This window comes from Paramormyrops kingsleyae, chromosome 1 (genome assembly GCF_048594095.1).
Source record: "Paramormyrops kingsleyae isolate MSU_618 chromosome 1, PKINGS_0.4, whole genome shotgun sequence".
Lineage (NCBI taxonomy): Eukaryota > Metazoa > Chordata > Actinopteri > Osteoglossiformes > Mormyridae > Paramormyrops > Paramormyrops kingsleyae.
The window spans coordinates 31,267,161-31,286,556 of NC_132797.1; the positions used below are offsets into that span (position 1 = coordinate 31,267,161).

A 19,396-nucleotide genomic window follows, 5' to 3' on the forward strand; every position below is an offset into this window, starting at 1 on the left:
CACTATTTACTCTGCGCAAGATTTACCTCTGTGCTGAATAGTAGTTTCCGTGTAGTTCTGTGTTGTGTGTAGCCTGTAGTATTTTGTTTTGTTTGCACATTGAGCCAGGAGAAACGCAATTTCGTTCTACTATGCACTCTCGAATTGTATGGTCTGAAGGACAATAAAGTTTACTTTGACTTGACTTGTCAAATTACTTCGTCATTTGATATCAAGACCTTTTGATATAATGTACAATCAAAATTATGTCCCTGAATGTACAAATATACTACTGAATGCACTAATTAAGAGAAGGACATTTTGGACTCATTATTAAACACGCAAAACGAAGGGCACTGAAAGGGTTAAAAATTACTGCGAGCAATGCCAGATTCCACAGGCACAGCGTCCGGCATGTTCTTCTACTGTATAACACAGTTTCTTCAAAAAAATGACCTGGCCGAGTTACAAGAGCAGGATTTGTCAGTGAGTCCGGTGAGGAGGTTTTATCGAGAGGGCAGGTGCCCACTAAATAAGGAACGAGACGTATTCCCATTTGAGGCAAAGTGTTTATTACGCCAATAATTGGATGAATTGGTGGAAAAGGATGGAGTGCTTTACCGTCGTATTTATCCACCTGAGGGTAGGTAAGAAATCTTGCAGCTGGTATTACTGGTGTGTTTAAGAGAAGAGATTCTACAGAATGTTCACAATAATCATAGTCACTAAGGTGTAGACAGGACCTCACAAAACTTTAGCAGTGGACTGTACTGTCCTGGAACCTGCAAGTGATGGTCAGGAATATGTTTTGGTTTTGACGGATGTCTTTACGAAGTTCTCCCAGGCTATACCTACCTTCAACCAAAAGACTAGTACAGTGGCACATGTTCTAGTTCAGCAGTGGTTTTATCGCTTTGGTCCACCTAGCCGTATTCACGCTGATCAGGGACAGAATTTTGAAGATAATTTCATTAGACAGCTTTGCAAAATGTATAGGATTCAGAAAAGTGGATCTATGCCATACCATCCTCAGGGGAATGGGCAATGTGAGAGATTCAATCGTACTTTGCACAATTTGCTTCACATACTTCCTCCAGCAGAGAAGAAACGTTGGCCCCAGTTGACATATGGTTACAATACTACACCCCACCAAATGACTGGGATGACACCTTATTATTTAATGTTTGGCTGTGAACCTCGATTGCCGGTAGACTATCTTCTGGGCCCTGCCGGGATCAGTCAGGATGGTGGACCATTGGAGGAATGGGCACAAAACCATCAGGAAACTTTCAGAAAAGTCGATCTATGCCATTCCATCCTCAGGGGAATGGGCAATGTGAGAGATTCAATCGTACTTTGCACAATTTGCTTCACATACTTCCTCCAGCAGAGAAGAAACGTTGGCCCCAGTTGACATATGGTTACAATACTACACCCCACCAAATGACTGGGATGACACCTTATTATTTAATGTTTGGCTGTGAACCTCGATTGCCGGTAGACTATCTTCTGGGCCCTGCCGGGATCAGTCAGGATGGTGGACCATTGGAGGAATGGGCACAAAACCATCAGGAAACTTTCAGAAAAGTCGATCTATGCCATTCCATCCTCAGGGGAATGGGCAATGTGAGAGATTCAATCGTACTTTGCACAATTTGCTTCACATACTTCCTCCAGCAGAGAAGAAACGTTGGCCCCAGTTGACATATGGTTACAATACTACACCCCACCAAATGACTGGGATGACACCTTATTATTTAATGTTTGGCTGTGAACCTCGATTGCCGGTAGACTATCTTCTGGGCCCTGCCGGGATCAGTCAGGATGGTGGACCATTGGAGGAATGGGCACAAAACCATCAGGAAACTTTGCGGGTGGTTCAAGAGCATGTGAGGGGTCGGTTGGAGGAACAAGCCACACGACGAAATCGGAAACACAATGAGTTGGTTAATGATCAGGGGTTGGATGAAGGTCAGCTGGTGTGTTTGCGGAACCATGTTTGAGGTAGAGATAAAATACAGGACCATTGGGATGCCCGTTTGTATAAGGTAGTTCGGTGTCCCCGAGATCATGGTGCGGTTTACTCTGTAACTCCAGTGGGGCGGGACGGGGTTGTCCGCCAAGTTCACCGAACAGAGTTGTGTCCAGTACCACAGGGTGTTATTAGACCAGGGGAAGATGTTCCGGTAATGTCTGCCGAGTCTGGATTGCCCACAGAAATGGAATTGGATGAGGAGTCTGTGATTTTACGGGGACAGGGCTGGTGGAAGGGGTGCAATGAAGCCTCCACAAGTAGGCCTCAAATAATGGGGAAGGCTGTGCCCCCCCCTGAGGTGCAGGTCCATCGCTGGTCATCATACCAACCCATATAAGCTACCATGTTCAGTGAATGATCGTTCGGTTGGGGAGGAAGACTAGTGGTTTGGGGATAGAATTCTTAGCTGTGATCGTTGGGTCATCGACTTCATTTTGGGGGGTGGATTGTAGCCAGTCAATTATAGGCAGGTATAGGAACTGCAGTTAGGACCGGAGGCGTAGCCGGGGTGAGATGGCTACGCATGCTCCGATGGAAGGGCAGCGATAAAAGGAGAAGGCACAGGAAAGGCAGCCAGGGTCCTGATAGATTTCGTGGCGCATCGGCGGGCATATTGAATTCGCAGTGTAGAAGCCCTTCTGTTTGCTTATTTCAGGGGTGGGCAATCTTATCCGCAAAGGGCCGATGTATATGCGGGTTTCCGCTGCAACTCCCTAATTAGATTACTAATTAGAGGACTGATTGGCTGAAGAGTCCTCACACCTGGGTTTGAACAGCTGACCTACTGGTTATCCCAAAAACCTGCCTTATTTGGTTTGAATGGGGCACTGAGTTGCGGGGTAAACTGCTGTTCTTTAGGGGTTTTCAAGGTGGAATTACGGGTCGATAATTTTAAGGATCTAGATGTAAACCTCCCTGGTGTTGCTTTAATATTTTTTATCCGAGGTTGTATCATGTATTATCTAGCCAGCCGGCTTAGTTAGCGGTGTTTAGTGGGAGCGGCTGGCTAGTTTTATTTTCTTTTTTGTTTGTGTTTTTTTCTTTGTTGTATGTATATCTTTGGTTGATTATTAGGCAGACTGCGCCAGGTGGCACCCGTAGTCTGGGTGCGGGATTGCCCATAGGGTTCTATTTTATTGTTGTGATTTGCTGTGTCATTCACTAGTGTGATCTGTGCTGGATGTGCTTTTAAGGACGTGCTGTGGGGTGCACCTGAGCAAACTCTGGGCAACCTGTTCTCTTGTTGGCTGTATTGGGGTGCAGCATATAGGTTTATGCCTTTTGAACAAACCCACGATTTATGATAGTTTAATAAAGTTAAAATATTTTTTTATGTGTAACGTGTTATTTGGGGAACTTGAGTCGTTTTTTACAGTGCTCGGGGGTATTTTAACATTTTCGACCAATCAGCAAACAATATTTTGACAGCAAAGCTGGGAAACCAATGAAAGGTGAGTCTCAACCTTCTAGAACTTTAAACGTTGCTTACGTAAACATCGGGCAGACGCTCACTATAAAAGAGCTTGGAACTGTTCTACTGCGTTCAGTTGGCGCTTCCTGCAGGTAGCGTTAACATCTACGGCTTTTCTTCCGCAAAACAACATCCAAAGAAGAAAAATTAAAAAAACACCTAAAAAAAAAAAAAACATCCAAAGGGAAAATACATCCGAATGAATGAAAGGAAAAAAAAAAACATCCAAAGGGAAAAAACATCCGAATGAATAAAAGAAAAAAAAAAAAAAAACATCCAACGGAAAAAGCCAGCGATGCAGATCTACGGCTTTTCTTCCGCAAAACAACATCCAAAGAAGAAAAAGAAAAAAAACGTCTAAAAAAAAAAAAACATCCAAAGGGAAAATACATCCGAATGAATAAAAGGAAAAAAAAAAAACATCCAAAGGGAAAAAACATCCGAATGAATGAAAGGAAAAAAAAAAAACATCCAAAGGGAAAATACATCCGAATGAATGAAAGGAAAAAAAAAAACATCCAAAGGGAAAAAACATCCGAATGAATAAAAGGAAAAAAAAAAAAATCATCCAACGGAAAAAGCCAGCGCTGCAGATGCAGCTTCACCAGAGAGGTCGGTACGGCGTAGCTCATCTTCAGCCAGAGGTGACATGGGCCAACAAGGTAGGGGGAAATACAAATTTCGTTTGCCCAGAAGCCAAGGTAAGTGTTTTACCCGTTATTTTTATTTTAAATCGGTTTTCGAAATGCTGCTTTATAGTCGTTTGTATGGAATCCCGTTTCCGCCGCCACCGGGGAAAAAAATTATATAAAATTTAAGTCGGAATTTCGAGATATTATCTCGAAATTTCGACGTAATATCTCGAAATAACGAGATAACTATCTCGGAATTTCGACTTAGTATCTCGAAACAAGTCTCTAGCTTTAATAACTTTTCACGGAAGTAAGGTTTATATAATAATTATATGATATTAAAATTTGACATTTGGACATCATCTCATACTTTAATACTTTCACGTTGTTCAACTTATATATTATTTTTGAGCAGAAGTTAATGCATCTAAGTAATTATAAATAAGGAGAATCATGCGTAACATAACTAGACAACCATTAGCTGCAATTATTGGGGCAGTAGTGATGAGCGGGTCGACCTGACCTATGCTTAACTCGCTAATCAAGCCTCACATATCCAAGATTTGCACCGTTTTATACTCTCGCATTATTCTACTCCGATGGATTAATTTCTGCTCTCACAAATGTGACATCACGTACCTCTGAGTGAAGAGAGAGGTTGCCATAATTCGTTCCATAAAACTAAAGAATATTTTTTAGACCGGAAAGACAAAAGACTAGTAAGATTTGAAAAACAAAACAAATTCCCACATCCCTATTTTAATACTACAATGACATGTAGAAAGACCCACAAACAAAATAACAAAGGAAATTCAGTACTACTGTTGCACTCCTTGGGGCTGTTGTCCCGGCGCTCCCTCGCATGCTCCTCTGCGGGTTCGGCATGTGGCCGGGGCCCTTCATTCTGGGGAGCACTGAGGGCCCTCTTGGCTTGGTTCCCGGCAGCTTTGGCTGTGGGGTCGGGGTGGGGGGGGAGGGTGTCGCTGCTCCTTTTTTTTTTTTTTTGGGAATAGGGTGGGGCGCGCAGGATTCTGCCGTCTGCCAGCGGTAGGGTGACATGCCTTACCTGCTCACCCAATTTTAATGTACCTTATCATACTGCCCATCTTTTTTTTTGGGAATAGGGTGGGGCGTGCAGGTCATGTGTGTGTACACACACACACACACATTATTATTATTATTATTATTGTTATTTTCCTTTTGTTTGTTTTTGTGTTTTTTTGTGTTTTTTATGCAACGTAAATTAAAAATAAAGCAGTCCTCCGCAGAGGGGGGGTGGTGGAGGGATTATATAAAAAAATATATATATATATATTAAATACATCGCAAGCATACCGTCTGCCAGCGGTGGGGTGACATGCCTTGCCTGCTCACCCAAATTTAATGTACCTTACCATACTGGCCATCTTTTTTTTTTTTTTGGGAATAGGGTGGGGCGCGCAGGTGATGTGTACGTACACACACACACACACACAAATTATTATTATCATTGTTATTATTGTTATTGTTATTTTCCTTTTGTTTTTCTTTGTGTTTTTTTTGCAATGTAAATTAAAAATAAAGCAGTCCTCCGCAGAGGGGGGGTGGTGGAGGGATTATATTTAAAAAAAATATATATATATTAAATACATCGCAAGCATACCGTCTGCCAGCGGTAGGGTGACATGCCTTACCTGCTCACCCAATTTTAATGTACCTTATCATACTGGCCATCTTTTTTTTTTTTTGGGAATAGGGTGGGGCGTGCAGGATTCTGCCGTCTGCCAGCGGTAGGGTGACATGCCTTACCTGCTCACCCAATTTTAATGTACCTTATCATACTGCCCATCTTTTTTTTTGGGAATAGGGTGGGGCGTGCAGGTCATGTGTGTGTACACACACACACACATTATTATTATTATTATTGTTGTTTTCCGTTTGTTTGTTTGTCTTGGTGTTTTTTTTGCAATGTAAATTAAAAATAAAGCAGTCCTCCTCAGAGGGGGGGTGGTGGAGGGATTATATTAAAATATATATATATATATTAAATACATCGCAAGCATACCGTCTGCCAGCGGTGGGGTGACATGTCTTGCCTGCTCACCCAAATTTAATGTACCTTACCATACTGGCCATCTTTTTTTTTTTTTTGGGAATAGGGTGGGGCGCGCAGGATTCTGCCGTCTGCCAGCGGTAGGGTGACATGCCTTACCTGCTCACCCAATTTTAATGTACCTTATCATACTGCCCATCTTTTTTTTTGGGAATAGGGTGGGGCGTGCAGGTCATGTGTGTGTACACACACACACACACATTATTATTATTATAATTATTGTTATTATTATTGTTATTTTCCTTTTGTTTGTTTTTGTGTTTTTTTGTGTTTTTTATGCAACGTAAATTAAAAATAAAGCAGTCCTCCGCAGAGGGGGGGTGGTGGAGGGATTATATAAAAAAAAATATATATATATATTAAATACATCGCAAGCATACCGTCTGCCAGCGGTGGGGTGACATGCCTTGCCTGCTCACCCAAATTTAATGTACCTTACCATACTGGCCATCTTTTTTTTTTTTTTGGGAATAGGGTGGGGCGCGCAGGTGATGTGTACGTACACACACACACACACATTATTATTATTATAATTATTGTTATTATTATTGTTATTTTCCTTTTGTTTGTTTTTGTGTTTATTTGTGTTTTTTATGCAACGTAAATTAAAAATAAAGCAGTCCTCCGCAGAGGGGGGGTGGTGGAGGGATTATATAAAAAAATATATATATATATATTAAATACATCGCAAGCATACCGTCTGCCAGCGGTGGGGTGACATGCCTTGCCTGCTCACCCAAATTTAATGTACCTTACCATACTGGCCATCTTTTTTTTTTTTTTTGGGAATAGGGTGGGGCGCGCAGGTGATGTGTACGTACACACACACACACACAAATTATTATTATCATTGTTATTATTGTTATTGTTATTTTCCTTTTGTTTTTCTTTGTGTTTTTTTTGCAATGTAAATTAAAAATAAAGCAGTCCTCCTCAGAGGGGGGGTGGTGGAGGGATTATATTAAAATATATATATATATTAAATACATCGCAAGCATACCGTCTGCCAGCGGTGGGGTGACATGTCTTGCCTGCTCACCCAAATTTAATGTACCTTACCATACTGGCCATCTTTTTTTTTTTTTTTGGGAATAGGGTGGGGCGCGCAGGTGATGTGTACGTACACACACACACACACAAATTATTATTATCATTGTTATTATTGTTATTGTTATTTTCCTTTTGTTTTTCTTTGTGTTTTTTTTGCAATGTAAATTAAAAATAAAGCAGTCCTCCTCAGAGGGGGGGTGGTGGAGGGATTATATTAAAATATATATATATATTAAATACATCGCAAGCATACCGTCTGCCAGCGGTGGGGTGACATGTCTTGCCTGCTCACCCAAATTTAATGTACCTTACCATACTGGCCATCTTTTTTTTTTTTTTGGGAATAGGGTGGGGCGCGCAGGATTCTGCCGTCTGCCAGCGGTAGGGTGACATGCCTTACCTGCTCACCCAATTTTAATGTACCTTATACTGCCCATCTTTTTTTTTTGGGAATAGGGTGGGGCGTGCAGGTCATGTGTGTGTACACACACACACACATTATTATTATTATTATTATTGTTGTTTTCCGTTTGTTTGTTTGTCTTTGTGTTTTTTTTGCAATGTAAATTAAAAATAAAGCAGTCCTCCTCAGAGGGGGGGTGGTGGAGGGATTATATTAAAATATATATATATATATAAAATACATCCCAAGCATACCGTCTGCCAGCGGTGGGGTGACATGCCTTGCCTGCTCACCCAAGTTTAATGTACCTTACCATACTGGCCATCTTTTTTTTTTTTGGCAATAGGGTGGGGCGCGCAGGATTCCGCCGTCTGCCAGCGGTGGGGAGCTCGTGCCCTGACCACTCCCTCACTTTTAATGTATCACAGTTTTTAATTGCACACACTTCAGTTCACACACACACACACACACACTGTTGGGTTGAGATTGTGTATATATTATCACTCGTGTATTCTTATGAATGTATAACTTGTTTTATATGGCAACTGTGTAAGTGCTTAACAGTAATTTTCTATCACGTGCAGCAGACGAGCCCACCTCTGCTGTACGTTCTGTTGTTCCCACTTCCACATCCCATTCTATCCCACTCGAAATGTTGTTCACACCCAAAATGTATCTTGATCACCTTAAAGTATAAATAAACCCTCTCGTGGTGCCATACCCTTGTAGCTACACTGCGGTGTGCACCCTTGCAAGTAAAACAGCGCGTGTCTCATACTCTGTGGGCCAGCGGCCGGGGGGGCTGATCACTCTCTCCGACATAAAACTTTATACCAGTGATCCGTGAGGATCGGGAATCCTGAGGACATCACCGGGGCGCCGAGAGGAGCGACACCGAAGTCTGTCGACAGCCGCTCGTCTAAGACGGGTCGAGAAAGTCCTGGAACGTGAGAATTCGTGACCAGGCCGGTGGTTAGGACTGCGCTCGACGCCTGGTGATGCCTGACGGATCCCGATCGTCGTGACTGACCCCAGAGGTGAGACGTTTGGTTATATTTCGGCGTAAGGAAATAGTCTAAATTGGTTATATTTCGCCGTAAGGAAATAGTCTAAATTGGTTATATTTCGCCGTAAGGAAATAGTTGAATTAGAATTTAATTGACCTGTTAATTGACAAAGGCTAGAGTTGGCCGTAATCAACTGGGTATGAATGTTTGTGTGAATGTAGAGGACTAAGTGATTTATAGAATCCTAGGCTGATTCTACTAGTCCTTTGTTTCTTTGCCTGGGAAGAAAGACGTACTGGTGATTGGGAGATCAAGGACGGGTTTCATCCCTGAAAACTGACACCGCTGCACAGATAGTGTGCAGTAGAAGGCCGTGTTAGTGTCCTCTCCCTAATCTCGTGCTAGAGAATTTCTGCTCAGGACCCTTGTAGTAATAACAATCGACAAGTAAAAGGATGGGGAAGGGGCAAAGTAAACAGCCATCCTTAGAGGGAGATGAAAAGTTTATGGAAGGATATGTGGAAGGAGCAGGGACTATAAGTAACAAAAGGTGGAAAAGAAAACATGGGTTTGGAGGAAGCCTCCATACGACAGACATTCTTAAGCTACAGAGTGATTTAAAACTAGAAATGTTGCGCACTAAGAATAGCGGAAAGTTGGACAGACGGAAGAAGGAGTATAGAATGTCAGAAAAATGATTGGAACAAAGTAGGTTAAGAGACGCAACTAGACAGGAAAAGAAAGGTAAAAGGAAAGAAAAGCTTGCGGCCGCAGTACTAGTTACTCCTGATGAGGAAAGTGTAGCAAAGGCCCCACATAGACAAGAAACATCTGCCGCTCCCCCGCTGTCGCAGCAGACACCGGGAGTAGCACTAAAAGATAAGCAGATAGCAGCGCCTAAAACACTGATAACACATTCTGCTCCATTAGCGTCATTGGCACCAGAATCTCCTTTCCATCCAATGGTGACCCGGAGCAAGGATTCTTCACTGTATCCAGTGAAAGACTTAGAGTCATATAAAACTAAATTTCACCCCAGTAGTGAAGACGGGGCATCAACCCCAGAGTTTCAATGCCCCATGGTGGAAGTTGCGAATCCTGATAGGGGGCAGGACGGAACAGGTCCCGAAACAATGTTAGTGTACAGACCCTGGACAGCAGAGGATAGGACAGCTGCTTTAAAAGGGATACCCCCTGTAGAAGAAGGTGTAGGAGAATTTTGGGAAGCGGTGTTAGAACTTCAAAGCAGCTTCCGCTTAAATGGGAGAGAAATAACAGGGAATGGAATTACTGCAGGGAATGGCTTCCAGATTATGCAGCCTTAGTCCAACCTTTACAATCCCTAATATACGGGAAAGACATGGCCCTAAGGGACAAAATTGAATGGACCAGAGAAGGGGAAGCAGCATTCACAAACCTTAAACTAATGCTGCAAACTAATACCACATTGGCCTTGCCAGACTACCAACAGCCTTTCACCCTATGTGTTGACGCTAGTCAAGGATACATGAAAGCCGTGTTGACACAGCCATTTGGGTCTAAAGACAGACCATTGGCATTTTACTCCAAACGCTTAGATGCAGTTGCAGCAGGTTTCCCCCAATGCTTACAGGCCTGCGCCGCAGCAGCAGAAGCTGTAAAAATGTCAGCAGAATTAGTGTTATGTCACCCACTCACTTTGAAAGTTCCACACTCAGTTTCATTGATACTGTTAGACACCACTCCCCTTCCTGACACATGCCAGACACCTCACTCTAGTTTCACTTCTACTTTCACAACCAAATATCATATTGCAGAGATGTGGCCCTTTGAACCCGAGTACTCTCCTTCCATCAGCTGTGGATGGGGAACCACACTCATGTAAAGCCACAGTAGAGGAACAAACAAAACCAAGACATGATATTTCTCAAACGCCATTATCGAATTCAGTAACTGTGTTTGTTGACGGTTCAGCGTCAAAAGACAGTACTGGGAGAAATAAGGTTGGTTATGCTGTAGTTTTGACTGATGAAGTACTTGAAGCTAATGCACTTCCCCCGACATGTTCAGCTCAAGCAGCATAATTGTATGCTGTCATCAGAGCATGTGAATTGCACAAAGACAGATCATTGACAATATACACTGACAGTCAATATGTGTTCGGAGCGGTTCACCATCACTCCAAAGTATGGAAGAACAGGGGATTTAAAACATCGCAGGGCACCTCCCTAACACACACAAATTTGTTATTACGACTATTAGATGCCGTACAGCTACCATCTGCTCTTGCAATATGTAAATGTAAAGCCCACCAAACTGATACCACTTTAACTACAGTAGGAAATAGTTTCGCGGATGCAACAGCAAAGGCAGCAGCACAGAAACAACCTATATTGAAAATGACGGATCTCCTACTGATTGACACAGATATACTAAGTGATTCTCAAAAACATGCGCCGCTCTCAGAAGTAAAAGCCTGGATCAAAAGAGGAGCAATTCAGATTAATGATATCTACTACATCGACGATAAGCCCGTACTTCCAAAAAATTTATACAAAACAGCGGCATTGGTGAGCCACGGGAATACCCATGTCTCAACAGGAGGGATGGTACATATAATACATCAACAATTCTATACTATAAATTTTTCTGATTATGCAAAGAACTTTTGTAGATCATGCCTTATCTGTTGTAAGCATAATTCCCAGGGCAACCTGAGACCTAAGAGAGGGCAGTTTCCGGTAGCAGAGCACCCGTTTCAAATTATTCACATGGACTTTATTGAGCTGTCATGGTCACAGGGAAAAAAGTACTGTTTGGTAATAATTGATACGTTCTCGAAGTGGGTTGAAATATATCCAGTTACACTGTGATGCGATGACGGTGGCGAAATGTCTGGTAGGCAGTTATTTCCCCACATATGGCATTCCTCAAACCATCAGATCGGATAACGGTACCCATTTTGTAAATCGAACAATGGACCTGTGCTCACAAGAGCTAGGGTTTAAACTAAAGAATCATTGCGCATACCATCCTCAGAGTGCAGGACTAGTGGAAAGAACCAACGGTACCATAAAAACTAGGCTAAGAAAAACAGTGGAAGAGACAGGGAGACCATGGCTGGAATGCTTATCTCTGGTAAAACTGTGGATGAGAATTACGCCAACCCCAACAGGTCTTATGATGTTTGAAATAGAGCATGGTAGGCCTTTTCCCCTAGCTACAGAAATGAGTGATATAACAAAGGCGCACAGGGAAACAACGCTGGCAGACTGCAAAGGCCCAGTAGTCTGCCAGTAAATTCTGCTTCTGTATTACAGGACAACCTCAAACCTGGAGACAGGCTGATCACTCTCTCCGACATAAAACTTTATACCAGTGATCCGTGAGGATCGGGAATCCTGAGGACATCACCGGGGCGCCGAGAGGAGCGACACCGAAGTCTGTCGACAGCCGCTCGTCTAAGACGGGTCGAGAAAGTCCTGGAACGTGAGAATTCGTGACCAGGCCGGTGGTTAGGACTGCGCTCGACGCCTGGTGATGCCTGACGGATCCCGATCGTCGTGACTGACCCCAGAGGTGAGACGTTTGGTTATATTTCGGCGTAAGGAAATAGTCTAAATTGGTTATATTTCGCCGTAAGGAAATAGTCTAAATTGGTTATATTTCGCCGTAAGGAAATAGTTGAATTAGAATTTAATTGACCTGTTAATTGACAAAGGCTAGAGTTGGCCGTAATCAACTGGGTATGAATGTTTGTGTGAATGTAGAGGACTAAGTGATTTATAGAATCCTAGGCTGATTCTACTAGTCCTTTGTTTCTTTGCCTGGGAAGAAAGACGTACTGGTGATTGGGAGATCAAGGACGGGTTTCATCCCTGAAAACTGACACCGCTGCACAGATAGTGTGCAGTAGAAGGCCGTGTTAGTGTCCTCTCCCTAATCTCGTGCTAGAGAATTTCTGCTCAGGACCCTTGTAGTAATAACAATCGACAAGTAAAAGGATGGGGAAGGGGCAAAGTAAACAGCCATCCTTAGAGGGAGATGAAAAGTTTATGGAAGGATATGTGGAAGGAGCAGGGACTATAAGTAACAAAAGGTGGAAAAGAAAACATGGGTTTGGAGGAAGCCTCCATACGACAGACATTCTTAAGCTACAGAGTGATTTAAAACTAGAAATGTTGCGCACTAAGAATAGCGGAAAGTTGGACAGACGGAAGAAGGAGTATAGAATGTCAGAAAAATGATTGGAACAAAGTAGGTTAAGAGACGCAACTAGACAGGAAAAGAAAGGTAAAAGGAAAGAAAAGCTTGCGGCCGCAGTACTAGTTACTCCTGATGAGGAAAGTGTAGCAAAGGCCCCACATAGACAAGAAACATCTGCCGCTCCCCCGCTGTCGCAGCAGACACCGGGAGTAGCACTAAAAGATAAGCAGATAGCAGCGCCTAAAACACTGATAACACATTCTGCTCCATTAGCGTCATTGGCACCAGAATCTCCTTTCCATCCAATGGTGACCCGGAGCAAGGATTCTTCACTGTATCCAGTGAAAGACTTAGAGTCATATAAAACTAAATTTCACCCCAGTAGTGAAGACGGGGCATCAACCCCAGAGTTTCAATGCCCCATGGTGGAAGTTGCGAATCCTGATAGGGGGCAGGACGGAACAGGTCCCGAAACAATGTTAGTGTACAGACCCTGGACAGCAGAGGATAGGACAGCTGCTTTAAAAGGGATACCCCCTGTAGAAGAAGGTGTAGGAGAATTTTGGGAAGCGGTGTTAGAACTTCAAAGCAGCTTCCGCTTAAATGGGAGAGAAATAACAGGGAATGGAATTACTGCAGGGAATGGCTTCCAGATTATGCAGCCTTAGTCCAACCTTTACAATCCCTAATATACGGGAAAGACATGGCCCTAAGGGACAAAATTGAATGGACCAGAGAAGGGGAAGCAGCATTCACAAACCTTAAACTAATGCTGCAAACTAATACCACATTGGCCTTGCCAGACTACCAACAGCCTTTCACCCTATGTGTTGACGCTAGTCAAGGATACATGAAAGCCGTGTTGACACAGCCATTTGGGTCTAAAGACAGACCATTGGCATTTTACTCCAAACGCTTAGATGCAGTTGCAGCAGGTTTCCCCCAATGCTTACAGGCCTGCGCCGCAGCAGCAGAAGCTGTAAAAATGTCAGCAGAATTAGTGTTATGTCACCCACTCACTTTGAAAGTTCCACACTCAGTTTCATTGATACTGTTAGACACCACTCCCCTTCCTGACACATGCCAGACACCTCACTCTAGTTTCACTTCTACTTTCACAACCAAATATCATATTGCAGAGATGTGGCCCTTTGAACCCGAGTACTCTCCTTCCATCAGCTGTGGATGGGGAACCACACTCATGTAAAGCCACAGTAGAGGAACAAACAAAACCAAGACATGATATTTCTCAAACGCCATTATCGAATTCAGTAACTGTGTTTGTTGACGGTTCAGCGTCAAAAGACAGTACTGGGAGAAATAAGGTTGGTTATGCTGTAGTTTTGACTGATGAAGTACTTGAAGCTAATGCACTTCCCCCGACATGTTCAGCTCAAGCAGCATAATTGTATGCTGTCATCAGAGCATGTGAATTGCACAAAGACAGATCATTGACAATATACACTGACAGTCAATATGTGTTCGGAGCGGTTCACCATCACTCCAAAGTATGGAAGAACAGGGGATTTAAAACATCGCAGGGCACCTCCCTAACACACACAAATTTGTTATTACGACTATTAGATGCCGTACAGCTACCATCTGCTCTTGCAATATGTAAATGTAAAGCCCACCAAACTGATACCACTTTAACTACAGTAGGAAATAGTTTCGCGGATGCAACAGCAAAGGCAGCAGCACAGAAACAACCTATATTGAAAATGACGGATCTCCTACTGATTGACACAGATATACTAAGTGATTCTCAAAAACATGCGCCGCTCTCAGAAGTAAAAGCCTGGATCAAAAGAGGAGCAATTCAGATTAATGATATCTACTACATCGACGATAAGCCCGTACTTCCAAAAAATTTATACAAAACAGCGGCATTGGTGAGCCACGGGAATACCCATGTCTCAACAGGAGGGATGGTACATATAATACATCAACAATTCTATACTATAAATTTTTCTGATTATGCAAAGAACTTTTGTAGATCATGCCTTATCTGTTGTAAGCATAATTCCCAGGGCAACCTGAGACCTAAGAGAGGGCAGTTTCCGGTAGCAGAGCACCCGTTTCAAATTATTCACATGGACTTTATTGAGCTGTCATGGTCACAGGGAAAAAAGTACTGTTTGGTAATAATTGATACGTTCTCGAAGTGGGTTGAAATATATCCAGTTACACTGTGATGCGATGACGGTGGCGAAATGTCTGGTAGGCAGTTATTTCCCCACATATGGCATTCCTCAAACCATCAGATCGGATAACGGTACCCATTTTGTAAATCGAACAATGGACCTGTGCTCACAAGAGCTAGGGTTTAAACTAAAGAATCATTGCGCATACCATCCTCAGAGTGCAGGACTAGTGGAAAGAACCAACGGTACCATAAAAACTAGGCTAAGAAAAACAGTGGAAGAGACAGGGAGACCATGGCTGGAATGCTTATCTCTGGTAAAACTGTGGATGAGAATTACGCCAACCCCAACAGGTCTTATGACGTTTGAAATAGAGCATGGTAGGCCTTTTCCCCTAGCTACAGAAATGAGTGATATAACAAAGGCGCACAGGGAAACAACGCTGGCAGACTGCAAAGGCCCAGTAGTCTGCCAGTAAATTCTGCTTCTGTATTACAGGACAACCTCAAACCTGGAGACAGGCTGATCACTCTCTCCGACATAAAACTTTATACCAGTGATCCGTGAGGATCGGGAATCCTGAGGACATCACCGGGGCGCCGAGAGGAGCGACACCGAAGTCTGTCGACAGCCGCTCGTCTAAGACGGGTCGAGAAAGTCCTGGAACGTGAGAATTCGTGACCAGGCCGGTGGTTAGGACTGCGCTCGACGCCTGGTGATGCCTGACGGATCCCGATCGTCGTGACTGACCCCAGAGGTGAGACGTTTGGTTATATTTCGGCGTAAGGAAATAGTCTAAATTGGTTATATTTCGCCGTAAGGAAATAGTCTAAATTGGTTATATTTCGCCGTAAGGAAATAGTTGAATTAGAATTTAATTGACCTGTTAATTGACAAAGGCTAGAGTTGGCCGTAATCAACTGGGTATGAATGTTTGTGTGAATGTAGAGGACTAAGTGATTTATAGAATCCTAGGCTGATTCTACTAGTCCTTTGTTTCTTTGCCTGGGAAGAAAGACGTACTGGTGATTGGGAGATCAAGGACGGGTTTCATCCCTGAAAACTGACACCGCTGCACAGATAGTGTGCAGTAGAAGGCCGTGTTAGTGTCCTCTCCCTAATCTCGTGCTAGAGAATTTCTGCTCAGGACCCTTGTAGTAATAACAATCGACAAGTAAAAGGATGGGGAAGGGGCAAAGTAAACAGCCATCCTTAGAGGGAGATGAAAAGTTTATGGAAGGATATGTGGAAGGAGCAGGGACTATAAGTAACAAAAGGTGGAAAAGAAAACATGGGTTTGGAGGAAGCCTCCATACGACAGACATTCTTAAGCTACAGAGTGATTTAAAACTAGAAATGTTGCGCACTAAGAATAGCGGAAAGTTGGACAGACGGAAGAAGGAGTATAGAATGTCAGAAAAATGATTGGAACAAAGTAGGTTAAGAGACGCAACTAGACAGGAAAAGAAAGGTAAAAGGAAAGAAAAGCTTGCGGCCGCAGTACTAGTTACTCCTGATGAGGAAAGTGTAGCAAAGGCCCCACATAGACAAGAAACATCTGCCGCTCCCCCGCTGTCGCAGCAGACACCGGGAGTAGCACTAAAAGATAAGCAGATAGCAGCGCCTAAAACACTGAACACATTCTGCTCCATTAGCGTCATTGGCACCAGAATCTCCTTTCCATCCAATGGTGACCCGGAGCAAGGATTCTTCACTGTATCCAGTGAAAGACTTAGAGTCATATAAAACTAAATTTCACCCCAGTAGTGAAGACGGGGCATCAACCCCAGAGTTTCAATGCCCCATGGTGGAAGTTGCGAATCCTGATAGGGGGCAGGACGGAACAGGTCCCGAAACAATGTTAGTGTACAGACCCTGGACAGCAGAGGATAGGACAGCTGCTTTAAAAGGGATACCCCCTGTAGAAGAAGGTGTAGGAGAATTTTGGGAAGCGGTGTTAGAACTTCAAAGCAGCTTCCGCTTAAATCCTCAGAGTGCAGGACTAGTGGAAAGAACCAACGGTACCATAAAAACTAGGCTAAGAAAAACAGTGGAAGAGACAGGGAGACCATGGCTGGAATGCTTATCTCTGGTAAAACTGTGGATGAGAATTACGCCAACCCCAACAGGTCTTATGACGTTTGAAATAGAGCATGGTAGGCCTTTTCCCCTAGCTACAGAAATGAGTGATATAACAAAGGCGCACAGGGAAACAACGCTGGCAGACTGCAAAGGCCCAGTAGTCTGCCAGTAAATTCTGCTTCTGTATTACAGGACAACCTCAAACCTGGAGATTGGGTTCTCGTCAAGGTCCTCCTTCGGAAGGACTGGAGCTCTCCCAGGTGGGACGGCCTTTTCGCGTCTATTTCAATTTATATCTCGCTGAAATCTTAATGTAGAATCATGAAAAAAACGCTGGCTAAATCCGTAATCGGTCTTCTTTTCAAAACGTCCAAACCTTGCATTTTTTCTTCTGTTTTAGTAATTGCTGTCTGATGGCTGTGAGGGATGGGTGGGGCGAGGAAGACTCAGGGACTGGAACTGGGATTAAAACTGAAGATAACATGCTCTTTCCTTTTTGTATTGTTTACAAATTTTCCTTCCCTCAGAAATGTGGAGTTTGCTGGTATATTGTGCAGTAAAAGAGATTCTGATGCTGCTATTTGTATTGTTTATAACTTTTATTGTTTACAAGTTGTATTGTGTTTTTGTTATTTAAGTGTATATTTAAATTTACACAAGTCAGTATTCAATAAATGCTAAGTTGAGAAATTTTGTGTATCCTTTGTCATTATTAGTGTGATATTTTACCATGCAAATAGAGGGGAAAACGTCCAATTATCGGGCAAAAATAATCAGCAGCATATATCGGCCGTCGCCTGACCCTGACTCCTAAATATCGGCATCGGCTATTGAAAAACCCATATCCATCGACCTCCAGTCATAGTACATTCAGTCCAATTCATCCATCGAGTTAAGTCACACCCCCACACCCACTTGAAGGGGCACTCCGGTAGACACGAGGATGGGAATCTTCTTTCTCCTATAGCACTTCCTGCAGAAGTACATCTCGCTCCTGTTCACAGGGGGTAGTTCAACGATGAAGCAGGGTTGGTTGGCTGAACATGTGAAGTTGTCCTGCTGCCGGGCAGGGTTGGACTGGGACATAAAAACAGCCCTGGACATCATCCACACTGGCCCACCACGTTCACACACACATGCACACACACACACTGTATGTATCTATATGTATTAATTCAGTTTCCATTATCCTCAATATACATGTAAAATGGCTGATTAGAATATAAATACAATTTATTTACTATTAAAATGAATTGAAAAATAAATAAGAAAATGCTAATTGTTTTATCAGGTTTTATTGTAAATAATGAAAGGTCTTAATTGATGTATGGTTGTTATTCTAGTGAAACATATTGATGCTTAGGGTACAAAATTTCAGCTGTAAATATATTTCAAGAGGTGCTTGAGGCAAATATATTTCAACCACTACAAGGGCCTACAGAAGAAGCTTAGTAAACAGCTCACTTTTCTCTGCAACTTTGTCAATGATCACATCAGAGTCCAGAGAGAAGAGGATGTCCCTCTCTGTTGCCATCAACATGAAGGCTTCCAAATGCTCCTGTGACAGCTTGGATCTAAGTCTGGTTTTAATGAACTTCAGCAAAGAAAATGTATGTTCACAGGCAACTTGAGTGATGAACAGGGTGAGCAGGAACTTGTATGCAAGTCCTAGGAGGTGGTAGGCATTTGACATCAGATTAAACCTTTATGAATGGGTAGCTGAATCATTGACTTACTATAACATTCATTCATAAATTCACGTTCATTCATAAACAAAATACAGGTTTGGGTGGAGATGCAGGAGCTCAGCTTTGAAATTGACGAAATAGAGTAAAATCAGGCAATAGTGTTGTAGTTACAGTCACTTAATATTAGCATCTTGTTCGTGAAACTGCTGTATTAAATCAATATCACAATACCAATATGCAAATCCCTTAATAGCCAAAAACATTTGAGAGTGGATTCTGATTAACACCACGTTTATTAAATGTCCGTCTCACCTCAGCAGTCTGGGCCGCCCTGCTGACATCTTCACCTAAGTGTTTTGCCAGCCTTCCAGCAAATAACAGATTTATTTTAACACATTTGGTGGCCTCTAGCTCAAGTGCTTGTCTTTTTTTTCTCTCTCAACTTCTCGGCTCCTCCTTTACGTTTTGATATTTTGTGTTTTATCATGTTCACTATCGTCGCACACAGAGTACACGGCATCGGCTCGCTTGGCTAATCGCTGCAGTTGCTTGCTCAGCACCTGCTCAAAAACTTGAACTTGATTTTGATTGGCCAATGCTCAGTGAATACGTCACGTGTGCTGATCGT

General features: G+C 42.9%; 1 non-coding gene across 1 annotated transcript; it reads left to right on the forward strand.

Annotated features, from left to right (window-relative positions):
* Nucleotides 1-2,864: 2,864 nt before the first annotated feature.
* Nucleotides 2,865-17,770, forward strand: LOC111837203 (uncharacterized). The gene is made up of 4 exons (XR_011992190.1): nt 2,865-4,186; nt 8,009-15,755; nt 17,273-17,340; nt 17,481-17,770. It is a non-coding gene; the product is annotated as an uncharacterized protein (transcript).
* Nucleotides 17,771-19,396: the final 1,626 nt, after the last annotated feature.